General features: G+C 45.5%; 1 protein-coding gene across 4 annotated transcripts in view; it reads left to right on the plus strand.

Annotated features, from left to right (window-relative positions):
* The first annotated feature begins 8,880 nt into the window (after window positions 1-8,880).
* SEMA4D (semaphorin 4D) overlaps window positions 8,881-13,827 on the plus strand; it is a 923,316-nt gene continuing 918,369 nt past the window's right edge. Inside the window, exon 1 of one of the 4 annotated variants that reach the window (XM_078675633.1) lies at window positions 8,881-9,224. The gene's annotated coding sequence lies outside the window, so the exon portion shown is untranslated. Of the gene's footprint in view, window positions 9,323-11,315; window positions 11,366-13,827 lie in introns of those variants that run through there. The other 3 variants (XM_078675632.1, XM_078675637.1, XM_078675636.1) reach the window with 3 other exon arrangements.

The following is a 13,827-nucleotide window of genomic DNA, read 5'->3' on the forward strand; positions in this document are numbered from 1 at the left end:
GGCGCGTCTTCACTCTGCCCCAGATGTGGAGTGGAGGATGCGGATTTTGCCCATATGTTCTGGGCTTGTGTGAAGCTAACCGATTATTGGGAGGCGGTGCTGGCCTGTCTGAATGCTGTCACGGATCGGCAAATTGAAGCGGATATGGGCGTTTGCTTATTATTGTGGTTCCCTCACACCCCCCGCACTCGCGTCACCAGCAAATTCTTTGACTTGGGCCTGATACTGGCCAAGCGGGAAATCACCATGCATTGGAAGTCCAGCCGGGGCCCGAGCTACTCGCGCTGGAGATCTACACTGGAGAGGTGGGCAAAGGCAGAGAGCGCATTGCGGCTGCAACAGGCCAGGCGACTAGATAATGACAAGGCGCTGGAGACAGCCAGGGCGTGGGAGGCCCTTGTGGCCAAGCTGCAACTCCCGGAGGGTGGCCAGGACGAGGATAGTGAGGCGCCAACGCCATAGGGGGCTTTGGGGGTGAGGTTCCCCGTTCCGGATACAACACACAACTGACATGAATAACGACGGAGGTTATGAGAATTTAGGTCCCCCACTGAGAAGCATCACCTACCTCCTCCTTTCAACTGCCCTGAGGGAGGGCGGGATTGTTGAGCATCGGCTGTTGAGAAAGAGGACATCGGCGCACTGACAAGGGGGGTGGGATACAGGGAGGGACTGGTTGTGGGTTTGTTTTCATAAAAGGTGTATTTTCAGAAAAGAATTATTTTCCTGTATGCTCAAATATGAGTGCAAGCATTGAACGATTTCTTGAACTGCTCTATTCTGAAATGCCAATAAAAATTGTTTTTGCAAAAAAAAGAGAGGTGCAGCAAAAAGCAAGTGAAGTGCAGAAAGAAACAACAGATGTGTAGAAAAATGCAAGAGAACTTCAGAAAGAGGCAAGAGAGGTGCAGAAAGACGCCAGAGGGTTGTAGAAAGAGGCAAGAGGGATGTAGAAAGAGGCATGCAACAGGGGTGCAGAAAGAAGCAAGAAAGGTGTAGAAAGAAGCAAGAATCGCTTCACTGGTTGCCTATACGGAAACGTATTGCTTTCACGGCTCTTACCATAGCTTTCAAGGCCTTGCATGGCTCGGGAGCCTATTACCTTAGGAACAGAATTGGCTCGCACCAGCCATCCAGAGCTTTGCGCTCTGCGTCACTGTCGCTGGCTACGGTACCGACTATTAAGCGGGCTCGCATTGAGGGTCGCTCTTTCAGATATCTGGCGCCCCGATCTTGGAATGCACTACCTTTGTCTCTAAGGAAGACTGAGAACTTGCTATTATTCAGAAAGGATCTCAAAACGTGGTTGTTCGGCCAATAATTCCACCTCCTTTCCTTGTTCTGTGCCTTTGTCAGGTCTGAAAGCGCCGGGACACTCTGTTTGAGTAGCTGAGCGCTCTACAAAACACCGGGTAACAAAACATAACATAACATAACAGAAGTACAGAAAGAAGCAACAGAGGTGCAGAAAGAGGCAAGAGAAGTACAGAAATAGGCAAGAGAATTGCAGGAAGAGGCAAGAGAGGTGCAGAAAGAAAGAAGAGGGCTGCAGAAAGAGGCAAGCAGGGTGCAGAAAAAAGCAAGAAAGGAGCAGAAAGAAGCAAGAGAAGTGCAGAATGAAGGCACGGAGGTGCAGAAAGAGGCAAGAGAGGTGCAGAAATGGGGAAGAGATGTGTAGTAAGAGGCAAGAGGGATACAGAAAGAAGCAAGAGGGGTGCAGAAAGAAGCGAGAGAAGTGCAAAAAGAACCACCAAAGGTGCAGAAAGGGGCAAGAGAGATGCAGAAAGAGGCAAGATAAGTGCAGGAATAAGCAAGAGAGGTGCAGAAAGAGGCAAGATAGGTGCAAAAAAGGGGAGAAGGGTGTAGAAAGAAGCAAGAGAGGTGCATAAAGAAGCCGGAGAAGTATAGAAAGAAGCAAGAGAGGTATATAGAGAGGCAAGAGGGGTACAGAAAGAGGGAAGGCGAGTGCAGAAAGAGGCAACAGGGATGCAGAAAAAGCAAGAGGGGTGCAGAAAGAAACAAGAGAAGTGTAGAAAGAAACAACAGGTGCAGAAAGAGGCAAGAGAAGTACAGAAAGAAGCAAGAGCGGTGCAGAAAGAAGCAAGAGAAGTGCAGAAAGAAGCAACAGGGGTGCTGAAAGAGGCTAGAGGGGAGCAGAAAGAGGCACAAGAATTGCAGAAAGAAGCAACAGATATGCAGAAGCAGACGAGAGAACTGCAGAAAGAGGCAAGAGAGTTGAAGAAAATGGCAAAAGAGGAGCAGAAAGAGGGAACAGGAGTGCAGACAGAGGCAAGAGAGATGCAGAAAGAGGAAAGAAGGGGCAGAAACAGGCAAGAGGGGTACAGACATTTGCAAGAGAGGTGCAGAAAGAAGCAAGAGCAATGCAGAAAGAGGTAAGAGAGGTTCAGAAAGAGGTAAGAGATGTGCAGAAAGAGGCAAGAGAGGTGCAGAAAGAAGCGAAAGGCAGGAGAACTACAGAAAAAGGCAAGAGAGGTGCACAAAGAGGGAAGAAGGGTGCACAAAGAGGCAAGAGGGGTGCAGAAAGAAGCAAGAGAAGTGCAGAAAGAACCACCAAAGGTGCAGAAAGAAGAAAGAGAGATGCAGAAAGAGGCAAGAGAAGTACAGAAATAAGCAAGAGAGGTGCAGAAATAAGCAAGAGAAGTGCAGAAAGAAGCAACAGGGGTGCTGAAAGAGGCTAGATGGGTGCAGAAAGGGGCACAAGAATTGCAGAAAGAAGCAGCAGATATGCAGAAGCAGACGAGAGAACTGCAGAAAGAGGCAAGAGAGTTGAAGAAAATGGCAAAAGAGGTGCAGAAAGAGGGAACAGGAGTGCAGACAGAGGCAAGAGAGGTGCAGAAAGAGGAAAGAAGGGGCAGAAACAGGCAAGAGGGGTACAGACATTTACAAGAGAGGTGCAGAAAGAAGCTAGAGCAATGCAGAAAGAGGTAAGAGGGGTTCAGAAAGAGGTAAGAGATGTGCAGAAAGAGGCGAGAGAGGTGCAGAAAGAAGCAAAAGAGGCAGGAGAACTGCAGAAAAAGGCAAGAGAGGTGCACAAAGAGGGAAGAAGGGTACAGAAAGAGGCAGGAGGGGTACAGAAAGAAGCAAGAGAAGTCCAGAAAGGAGCAACACAGGTGAAGAAAGAGGCAGGAGAGGTGCAGGAACAGGCAACAGAGATACAGAAAGAGGGAAGAGGGGTGCAGAAAGAGGGAAGGGGTACGGAAAGAAGCAAGAGAGGTAAGGAAAGGAGCAAGAGAAGTGCAGAAAGAAGCAAGAGTAGTGCAAATAGAGGCAAGAGAGATGCAGAAAGAGGGAAGAGAAGTACAGAAATATGCAACAGAGGAGCAGAAAGAGGCAAGAGAAATGCAGAGGTGTTTACCATCAGAGAGGAGCATCGTTCATTATCTATTTGATGCTCTGCTTCAGAAATTTGTATTCACAGTCAAAAACATTAAACTGTTTTAGGAATGTGGGTGAGGTTATTTGCTGGTAGATGATTCTAGTTTATAAATATCCTTTTTATGTTCTCTATTCATACAGTCTGCTACTTTCATTGGTGAAGGCATGCATGGAGCTGCCAGCTCATATTACAATTGTTGAGAAGGCTGAAGCCATCTTCACTGTCATGGTGGATGTTCAGAGTAAGGATCACCATCTGCTGAGAATGGCAGTTGGCAGCAGGTTTAGAACCGAAAGGAGTAAACAACGCTTTGCTGACCTGAATGGTTTTCCTGGAGTATCCACTGCCTGGGTAGTGTCTGCCTCTACCCAGAAGCCTCCTTCTGCGAGTCTAGAGGCTACCAGTAGGTGATGGGCTCACGGATATAAGTCATTGACCTAGTCCATTCTTATAGAGGAAGGGCCGACTGAGAGACAGACTTGTGATTAAATAATCTCTGGTGACCCATCAGACATCACTTAAGTAAAGCTGTACAACTGATGTGATTTACATTGATAAGATGACATGCAGGTAAGATGCTCAGAATGCCCTTAGAGAATGAGTCATATGTCTGATCTCAGAGGGAGGAGGAATTCAGCGAGGACCTAAAAGGCAATCTAATGTCTAAATAGGCCTTGGGGAGAAATTATTTATTTGAGAACATGAAGTGCTACTCTCAGTCAGAGAGCTTTTTCTTGGATAGAAGTCAGGGGCAGAAACATAATCATATCACAGCATTCATGAAGTAAAGGCTTGCTGTGTTTATTATTTTTTTTAGTAAACATTTCTTTATTGACATTTTCATGGCACATAAGGAGATCTACATCTGTTGTGTTTGTTCTGAAGAAACAAATCAAAATCTACCTAACAAATGCAGAGGTAGATGATCTAAAGGAATTAAATAAAGTAACGGTCACAATAATTACTCTCCAAGGCATGTCTACAAATCCCTAAAGCAATGTCTACATTTTCTCTACTCTTTGTGTGCTCATCTAAAAACCTATTGAATCAAGAAGCCAAAATGGATCTGTAGTGCATGTCTAGTAAAATGTATATTGTGTTTTAAGTGAAAAGAACGGAATGTTTGAGTTGTCAACTATAAAGTGCCTTAGAGCATAATGTTAAACTGGTTCTTAATGTTATTGTAATTCTACGGAATATTGGGAGCCGACATAAAAATTAGGAGCTCTCAATTTCTGTATTTTCCCATAGTGTTAGAAATGCTTAACTGTGTCTAAGCATGTAGCAGGTATGGACAAGGTTGAAATAAGAGTAAGAACTATGGTTTAAAATGTTGCTCACACTTCTAGCGAATGTTCACTTTTGGGAATCCATACAAGAGAGCTATACCCACTCTGCTGTTATATTACCTTACAACTCAAAGTAGCAACCAACTGGTCATGTAGCAACAGAAGAAGCTATAACCAGCAAAGGGGGCCCTCAAAGTGTTGCAGGAGAGTTGGATGTGTTTGCATTGGACTAGGGGTGTGAAAGAAAAGCAGAGGAATAATTAGTGCCATCAGCATACAGATAACAAAACTAATGCAGTAAAATATAATATCGACTTAAATAAAGGGAGATCAGTAATTGTCCCAGCTCAGCCATTGAGGACATTGGCTGGAGAAGTGGGTTGGTTAGTAGAGTGCAGATGACTACAGAACAGAGACTTTGCAAGAATGATAAGAAAGGTTGTATCAGAACCTTTCAAATTGTTATCTGCAAAATCCAGAAAGGTGAGGGTCAAAAGCAGAGTAGAATGGTGATGAAAGCAGCAGAAAGATTAAGGAGATCGAGTAGAGGTTTTTACCAGGAACAAAGGTAAGAAACTGGAGGTGTGTAAGAGGGCTTAAACCAAGGAATTACATTTACGGATGTGGACTGGAGTGGAGTTAATAGAGTGGGTGAGCCTGTTGAACACAACTCATTCTAAAATGTTAGCAAAGTAGCAGGGTTGAAATCAGGCGTGCAACGCCCATAGGGCAGAAAGGGCTTCAGCCACTGCTGTTGTGTGTCTTAGGCTCGAGCTGCTGTGGGCTCAGCTGGGCAGTGTCTGGAGTCTTATCTCCGACACGCCTGAGTTTTTCACAGGTCTTTAAAGACCATTTGCATATTTACGTATCTTTGTAAACTGGTTATCGAGACTTAGGTTTTTTACTGGTTCGAGTACCCCCTGGGCCCCCACTCTGCCTATTCCTTACATTTGTATTTTACATTTACAGCTGTAGTGGGAGAACGCATTTCATGCAAAGGAATATAAAGTAGGGTTACCAAAAGAAAAATGCCAGCCATGTGTTGTTAAAGAGCCTGCAAAAACCTTGTCTTGACACTAAGTAAGGTTATATATTTAAAAAGTATGCATGTATTTGTAATGTGACTTGTCTGTCTTTGTTCCCTTTAATTATCAGTCATGGATCATTCAGAAAACCATAGAACACAATTAAAAGTGTGTTCTATTTATATTTGCTGTTTGAAGTATGCACAGATAAGTGCTGAAAATAAGTGACTGCTAATTTTTGTACCGTCTTGGACATCAAAATAATAAGCTGCCAAACCTAATCATAAGACTGGAAGTTTGTTGCAGGATCAGCATATTATTTATTTCCTCACCCTCGATCCCTGATTATTGCCATAATAACAGGGCTTTAAGTGGGCCGGGTCCCGCCTGTGCTCAGCACTGACAGTTAGTAAAAGCAGGCACTGAGACGGGTCCCTATCGGGCTCTCCATTTTCACCCTGACACTCAGACAGGAAAAAAAATTCTTAACTCTGCAGCAGTTCGCTGTTTTAATGTAACTTTTATTTTTTTGCAGTTCTGTATTGCTAAACTTGAAGTGCTTTACAGGAGTACCAACAAGGACAACTTCATTTATTTTTTTGTAGGCACGGGAGATTAAGTGGTTTGCCCAGAAACACGGAATGTTGAGCCGACGCTGAGTCTCAAACCTGCTTCTTCAGCTCCAAAGTTGACAGCGCTAGCCATTACGCACCTCTTGCACAAGAACTAAAACATTTTCAATATTATATGCAATTAAGCTAAAGTTGTATGTATGCATGCAGTGTATTTATCTTATGCAACTAACAACCTTTGTCAAAGCCAATAGTCCTGGCTTGTTGTAGGTGTAATGTTACATATGTGTAGGCAAAAACAGAAGCAGCGAAATACTAGTCTGGTGGCACATTATGCTGAGCACCGATTTTTAGCATAAATGGTTTAAGGCAGGCCCTTAATTATATTGCCCCTTTGAGAGACTCCCCCAGTTTTATCATCCCACTTAAAGATCTGCATATTAACAATAGTTTAACTTATATCTGAAACCCTATGCCGCCGTCAATAGCATGCTGAGTTTCTTCAAGTGTCTGGGAATGCACCCTGCATTCAGACAACTCACTCCTCATTCTCGCCCTTCACTTTCAGGCTCACCAGGCACTCACAGCTATCACAATGCACTCACAGTTATCACAATGCACTCACACTGATCACAATGCACTCACACCATTCACCCGCTCACCCTGCACTCACAGCAACCACTCAGCACTCACAATGCACTTGTGCTGTTCACCCTGTACCTCACCCTGCAGTCACACGAACACACTACTCACCTGCACTCAGGTGACACTTGACCCACCTGTCCCCCTCACTGCTCAATCTGCAATCTCACTCAAACAAGCCAATCACAAACCGTGAATTTGTTTGTCCCACTCTCCACTTGCATCCGCACCATAAGGTCACCTCACTCACCCTGCAGTCACTCCTCTTACCCTACTCTCACACTGTTGCATCGCTCACCGTGCAGTCACATGGGCACTCCTGCCACCCACACAGTGCAGAGGATTAATGTGCCTGCTACAAAGAACATGCACCATGCTGATCACAAAATTGAGTGTAGTAAACCATGGAGTAGCACTATAATAAAAATGAAATGTTTGTCAGAAAGGTGCTATGGGGAGATGAGGCGCATTGTTGGTGAGTGGTCTGAGGGAATTCATGGAAACGTAGAAAATGGGGGAGGGTCGCCCCAAAAAATGTTGCACCATGTGCGACCAGTGCTAGGGCCAGCCCTGGCTGGGAGTGTTAACCCCCCCCCTGCCCCCCCACCCCCCCAGTTCGGGTCTAGATGTACCCCTGGTTGAAATAAGAAAGAACACGAGCTATAGACCATATTGTTCAACTAAATGGGAAAGAATGGGTTAGAGAGAGCGCAAGACAAGGCAGTTAGGTCAGTATGGAAATGATGGAAATACATTGGAATAAAGAAGTTAAAAAAAGCGTTGTGAGCAGTAAGTCATTGCCCAGGATGTGAAAAAAAGGGGCTCTGAATAAGGGGCTCAAGTCTTTTTCTGGTAATTAGATCTTGGTGGTGAAATAGAGAGCAAATAGTTCCTAAATTAGGTTAGAAAAAACGGTGATGGTGTGAAGAGGAGTGAAGGGGTGTATAACTTGTAACAGATTTTGATGGTGGGATCTGGGTGATGAGATTTGTGCGGTACAGTGATTTGGCACCATCAAGGGTTTGTGCTTATGGCAATTTTTCAAAGAGGAGATTCTCTTGGTTGCACAAGTTATACAAACGGTCTTAATTGCAGACAAAAGTATGCATAGAGCACACACTTGTCTTTCTTAACATAGACAGCACACCTAGCAGTCGAATAGTGCTGACTACATATAGTATAAATGGTGATTTTGGGGTTCGCTGGCTCCCTGCAAAAAATCATTTTTCAGCCATCCACAGCCAAATCCAGCCAGCAAAATGCTCATAGGAGCCGTTATTAAAATCAGCGAGCTCCGGTCCGATCAGTTCCTGCATGTTGCTGCTAATTCTGTGTAATTTATTGGCTGTCACTCACTGTCACTCCGCCTCGTTGGCAACAGACATACCTCCTTTCTTTTAAATGCACCGACACGCTTTCTCTGTTCGTGCACAGAAAGATGTGTATCTTCCATAATGTTGCAAATCGGCGAAATACTTGAGAGAAAACAAAAAGATACAAAAACTAAAGAAACATGTTTTTTCGAATGAAGAAGTTCAGTTGGACTGTCCTTGGCTGTCAATAAAACTCAACAATGTATTTATTTAATGCCGTTTTATATAGCGCAGACTTTACCCGAGCGCTTTACAATAGGACCAAGTACGTTACATAAGGAGATTTAAACAATGGTTCAAAAACAATGGTATTTGTAGTCGGAGTGTCAATAGACCCTGGTGGTCAATGAGCTGAATGCGCCAGCCTCATGGGGAGAAAATAAGGCTTAGTAATCAGTGCAAACAGCCGCCCCGCGTGCATTTCAAAACACGCAGCCATGCTTTCCAAGACTAGCATTCTTGTTCCTGATTTGTAAGACTCCACTCGCCTAATAGATAAAAGTCGCGTTGCCAAAAGTGGGAATCCGATGTTAATCTTCGCTTCTCCCTAGAAACATATTTTCAAGGAAGTGGCATCTAGGAGTAATCCGGGCTGGCACTGCAGTAACGCCTACAGCACTACCCGTGTTTTAACAGCCCGCACGTGATCGCCCGTTTACACCTGGTGTCCTGTTTGGTGAAAAAACACACAAGGGGGCGACTTCGCAGGTCTCCAGCGCAGGCACTTTGGCTCCCGTTTCCCCTCCCCCCAAATTGAGCGCAGTCTGCGCAGAGCGCCCCTCCCCTGCCTGCTGCCGTTGGAAGAGGCGGAGTGCGGGGCCAGTGAGTCTGGGCCGCCTGGGAGAGCGCACGCACAGCTCGGTCCTGCCGGCCGCCATTCCGCTGTCCCCGGCGACACCTGTTACTGCAGCGGCGGAGGGACGGAGGTGAGAGCCCGGGGCCCGCGCCCGCTGCACCCAGGAGCAGTGCGGGGAAGGAGAGTGCTGGGAGCCGAGGTGTGCTGGAGACCCATGCCCGTTTAAAGGTACAGCAGGCGAGCGGCTGAGCCTCCCCGCGCTGAAATGTTCAAACGAAGGGAGCTGCCCCGGTGGAGAGGGGGCTTGTGTACATGGGGGGGGCTGCACACTTCCCTGTTCCCGTTGAGTGTCAGAGAAGACTCCAGTGCAGGTTGCCGTTCGCGTGTCTTGGAAGCTGTCCCCTATTTTGCGCGTTTGAACCGCTCCCGCGTGCACTTTGGATTTGCTTCCGCGGCTGGGATGCCTCCGTGCATTCCTGCCTGCTTGGGAAGCCTCTGTGTTGTGGTCTGAGATATCCATGCGTTGCTGCTTGTTTACTGCTGGAGTCAGATGCCTGCATGTGAATCCTCTCGCCGCATTTTGTGTGCATTTACGCTCTCAGGGCTGCCTGCACACGGTTGCTCCTGCTTTTGATGTCAGTGTATGGGGGCAGCCTCTTTGATGCTTCTTTGCTACTGCATGCGATATCTTGGTGGTTTTGTATCCCTACTAGTGATGGTTGTGTGTTCGTGCCATTGGTGCTTGTCACACTGCCCCTTTCCTGCAATTCCTGAATTTGGATGCCCCTGGCTGAATGCAGCTCCTGCACGTATCTACTTCTCGGCATTTTTCATATCGGGAGTCAATATCTAGGCAACCAATTACACTGTACTGACGAGAGAAACGCACGGTGTGCACAGGGCGCATAGTTATACTTTTTGCCTCACCTGCCACGGACCCAGCCCCACACACCCTTTACTGTTCCTCCGTTTTTGTGCGCCTCCTACTCTCAGATTATGCTATGCTTCCTTGCACAGTGTTATTCCCAGCAGCAGGCGCCACATGAAACTGGTGGGTCACTTAAGCATTGCTCTCGAATTTCCTTGTGGCTTTGCAAATGGAAACACAAACACTCCACCGTTTTTTTTGTGATGTGCTTTTCATGCATAACAATCCATATCACTGGTCACATTCTACATCTAGAACAAGTCTACTCGACAAGCCGTGCAAACCTGACAATTTACACCCGCGTTGTGTCTCGCAAGAGGACGTTGTTTTGTACATGGTGATTCAAAAACCACAATTTGATACAGTTATGTTAATCAGTAATTTTTGGCAAATTCGCTTATTTTTTTGCACTTTTTTAAAACGACATTGCAACACTGGACCTGTTCAACTAATCGAGTAATGGCAAGAATTTCAGATTACAAATCTGTCCACGCCTGCTGTTCACCTAGGCCAAATTTTAGGAAAGAAACGCCATTTGTGGTGTTGGGAATCTAAGGGGAATGTCTTGTCATCACAAGCCCCTTTCTGACTCACGTGCGTCTCCTGAACAAGTGAGTTATTACCCGTGTTTATATTACACTAATGTGACATCATTTAGGCTTTACTTTAATCTGTTGTTTCTTAATTATTCCGTGCGATTGGATGAAAGTTCATGTGGGAATACGACCCTTTAACCTGCTGGCTGCTCTTCGATTTCTTAAGCAAGCTCGCAGCCCATTGGCCAGCCTTGGCTCCTGCAAGGAGAAGGGTGGTGTTGGTGACAGTGCTATTTTTGTCGCTTCCAGCCAGAGCATCTTCAGTAACCAGAGGGTATTCCGTAACCTTGTTGAGAGGAACGGCCAGCCTTAATAAAGCAGTGACTTGGAGATTCGTTGAGTTTTGATTTCGTTTTAAAGGGACGAGTTGCCAGCCCAGAGCAGCACCTGTTTCATGCCAAGCTGCCTTGTCGCCTCTGGACTTTATCCAGTGTATACACGGGCGAGAGAGTTTGTTCTCTCCACAGGCGCTGCAGTTCCTCGTCGACCTAGAAGTTGCCAGATACAGCGCTTTAAAATATATATTGTACAGTTTGTATGGCGCTTCCTTGTTCGGGTTAGTGGCCCACACATGTCGAGGAGCGGAACTTTACACATGCGCTTCAGCATGGCTTGCCTCTCTCTTGAGGTTTGACTTCAACTGTATTTCATACAGAAGTGCTTCTGGCTTTGCAGAAAAGCCTGTCAGTTCGGAATTCCCCAAAGCAGATGACAAATGGAAAGCCTGCTTTTGCTTTCTTCTTTCGAGTAAGTGGCATACGGTCCGTGGTGAGTGTTTTACAAGCTATTCACGACGAGAACCATATGGGGGTGGCGAGAGTGGGGTTTGGCATAGTCTTCTCCCAGTGCCATTCCTGTGCCATTCCTGTGTCATTCCTGTTCCATTGCCGCAGAAGTAGTTGACGTTCCTGTTGGCTCATGCATACTTGAGCAGCCGGATCTCAATTTTTTTTAAAGAGCTTTTCATTTCTGATTCTCCATGTTTTGAAGCACTCGCAATCTTTGAAGAACTAATTGTCAATGACTGGGGGGAAAAGTGATTTGCCTAGGCGCACGCAATTCAATCAAGTGGGATTGCTGGGATCTGATCCAGAAAGTATGTGGTTTAACAGTTGAAAACGTAAGCACACTCCCCGGGGCTGGATCCGTATTTATTTTATTGTTCAGGGCCCGAGTTTGCATAAGACAGGTTACATATTCCCCTTTCTTTGCCATTTTAAAGTCTCAACAGGCATGTTCAGTCTCATGCCACGATGTGCCCACAGTGCAAAACACCACTGCTGTCTTACATCCGTTACCAGGAGGATTTTTGTACAGATTTATTTTTGATAGCAAAGAACTTTTATTAACTTAGAACTGCTGTTGTAGCACTTTTTTAACACATCCAAGACTTGCACTTGTATTCATTTCCGATTTTCGACGTTCCCACCACACCACATCACCGTTTTTTTCCCAGTTGTAAACAAGCTCCCCTCTCGCTGCTGTTTATAGGAGATATATGGACCATCCATCCATTTAAGAATGCTGGCAAGAGGGGGCGAAGAGCAGTCTGTTCATATTGCGGTTCCCCATACCTTGTGGCATAGTTCTTACAAAAGGTACTATAGGTGTGATTTGTGATTATATGTTAAACTTTGATTGTAAGGCAGTAGCATATCCGACCATTTGGTGATCGTGCTGAAATGAAGGTTGTGTTATATCGAATGGTGCAAATTCTTTTGTATGTTTTTGTGTCAGGATTTATTTTCACTGCGAAAGTTCTAGGTCGTGCTTCTTATTTCTTGATTTGTTATAGAACCCCCCCCCTAATTTAACGAGCCTGCAGTGGTTTACTTTGTCTCCCAGAGTGAATTGCTGTTACTGCCAGTGAGCCAGAAGTGTTCAGGGGGCAGTGAGGTCTAATATCGCGTCTACCTTTATCATAGAGGGTCATTCAGCACCTACCTGGTGCCAAGTGACCTACATTTCTACCTGCGAGGACATTATTCGATTGTCAGATGTTCTGGGGTGGGGATTCTGTCCTCCACTGGATGGTCTTGACAGCCCCTTTGTTTTGCTGAACTGAGCTCGATAATTCTCTTTGTGTGAATGACAGATGTATAGCGTGCTGCAGATCAAGCTAATGCTAGGCTTTTTGATCCGTCTGATTTTGTTGTTCACTGCTGGCAGCGTCTAGGATTTAATTCATGGCTGAATGACTGAAATACATAGCCCGGCCTCCCAAACAGAATCGCCTTAGGTTGTATGACTGAATGTGTGATTAAATAAACGAGGTTTGGGGTTTTTCTTATTGGATTCTCCGGCACATAAGCCAGTCTGCATTCCATCACATGAGAATTTCATGCCTGGATCCAACAATTTTGCAAAGGCCAAGTTACGAACATGCACATTTTAGTTCATAGACACAGCGGCAACAGGCTGGCCAGTCGTCTTTGTAGATTTTGTTGACTCTTTTATAGACCAAGGGGGGAAAGGTTTGTGGACGCCCAACATTGACCTGTGTTCCGACATATAATACAGAGGCCAGTCATTTTTAGTTGGCTCACTGGCTCTGTTAGTGGCCTGTGGCAGTGGTGCTTGTGTGGTTGAATGCGAGTCTGAACTGTTGATTGCTACCTGAGATCCAGGATCTTACCCCATGACGCCCAGGTGAACCAAGGCAGTCCATTGCTAGAAACATTTGCTTTGGAGTATCCTCTACTTAGACTTGTGTTGTATTAGTTTGGCTGACTGCTACACACCATCTTGACCTTGTGGTTCCAGTTCTGAGGTGCAGCCAAGCTAACCAAAGTAAGATTTTTATGGGTGGTGCTGACAATGTTTAACTCAGTAGTTCAGGGTGGAGTATCATCTCAACTCTTGAACAGTAGCCTACATTATTTTGTTGCAAGTTGTTTTTTGGGAAGCTCGGTTTATGTAGTCCGTTGTGTAGAGATGCCTTCTCTATATAACTGGGTTCAGAGAAGCAGTGGTATGATTCAAATAAGAGATAAGTTAGAGCACAAGAGAATGCACATCAATGACATGCCTCGATCACTATACAGGATGCCATAGCAGCTGGATTACGTTAAATTTTTTTTTTTTTTTTATGGGCAGTTTTGTATATTGCGAAACTGCCCCAAGAGCATTGGAGTATTTTACAACTGGCTCAGACTACGTTACACATTGTTTTCATTTTTTCCCTTCTTTTTCAGCACAGGGAGATTAAG

This window comes from Lissotriton helveticus, chromosome 2_1, assembly GCF_964261635.1.
Source record: "Lissotriton helveticus chromosome 2_1, aLisHel1.1, whole genome shotgun sequence".
Lineage (NCBI taxonomy): Eukaryota > Metazoa > Chordata > Amphibia > Caudata > Salamandridae > Lissotriton > Lissotriton helveticus.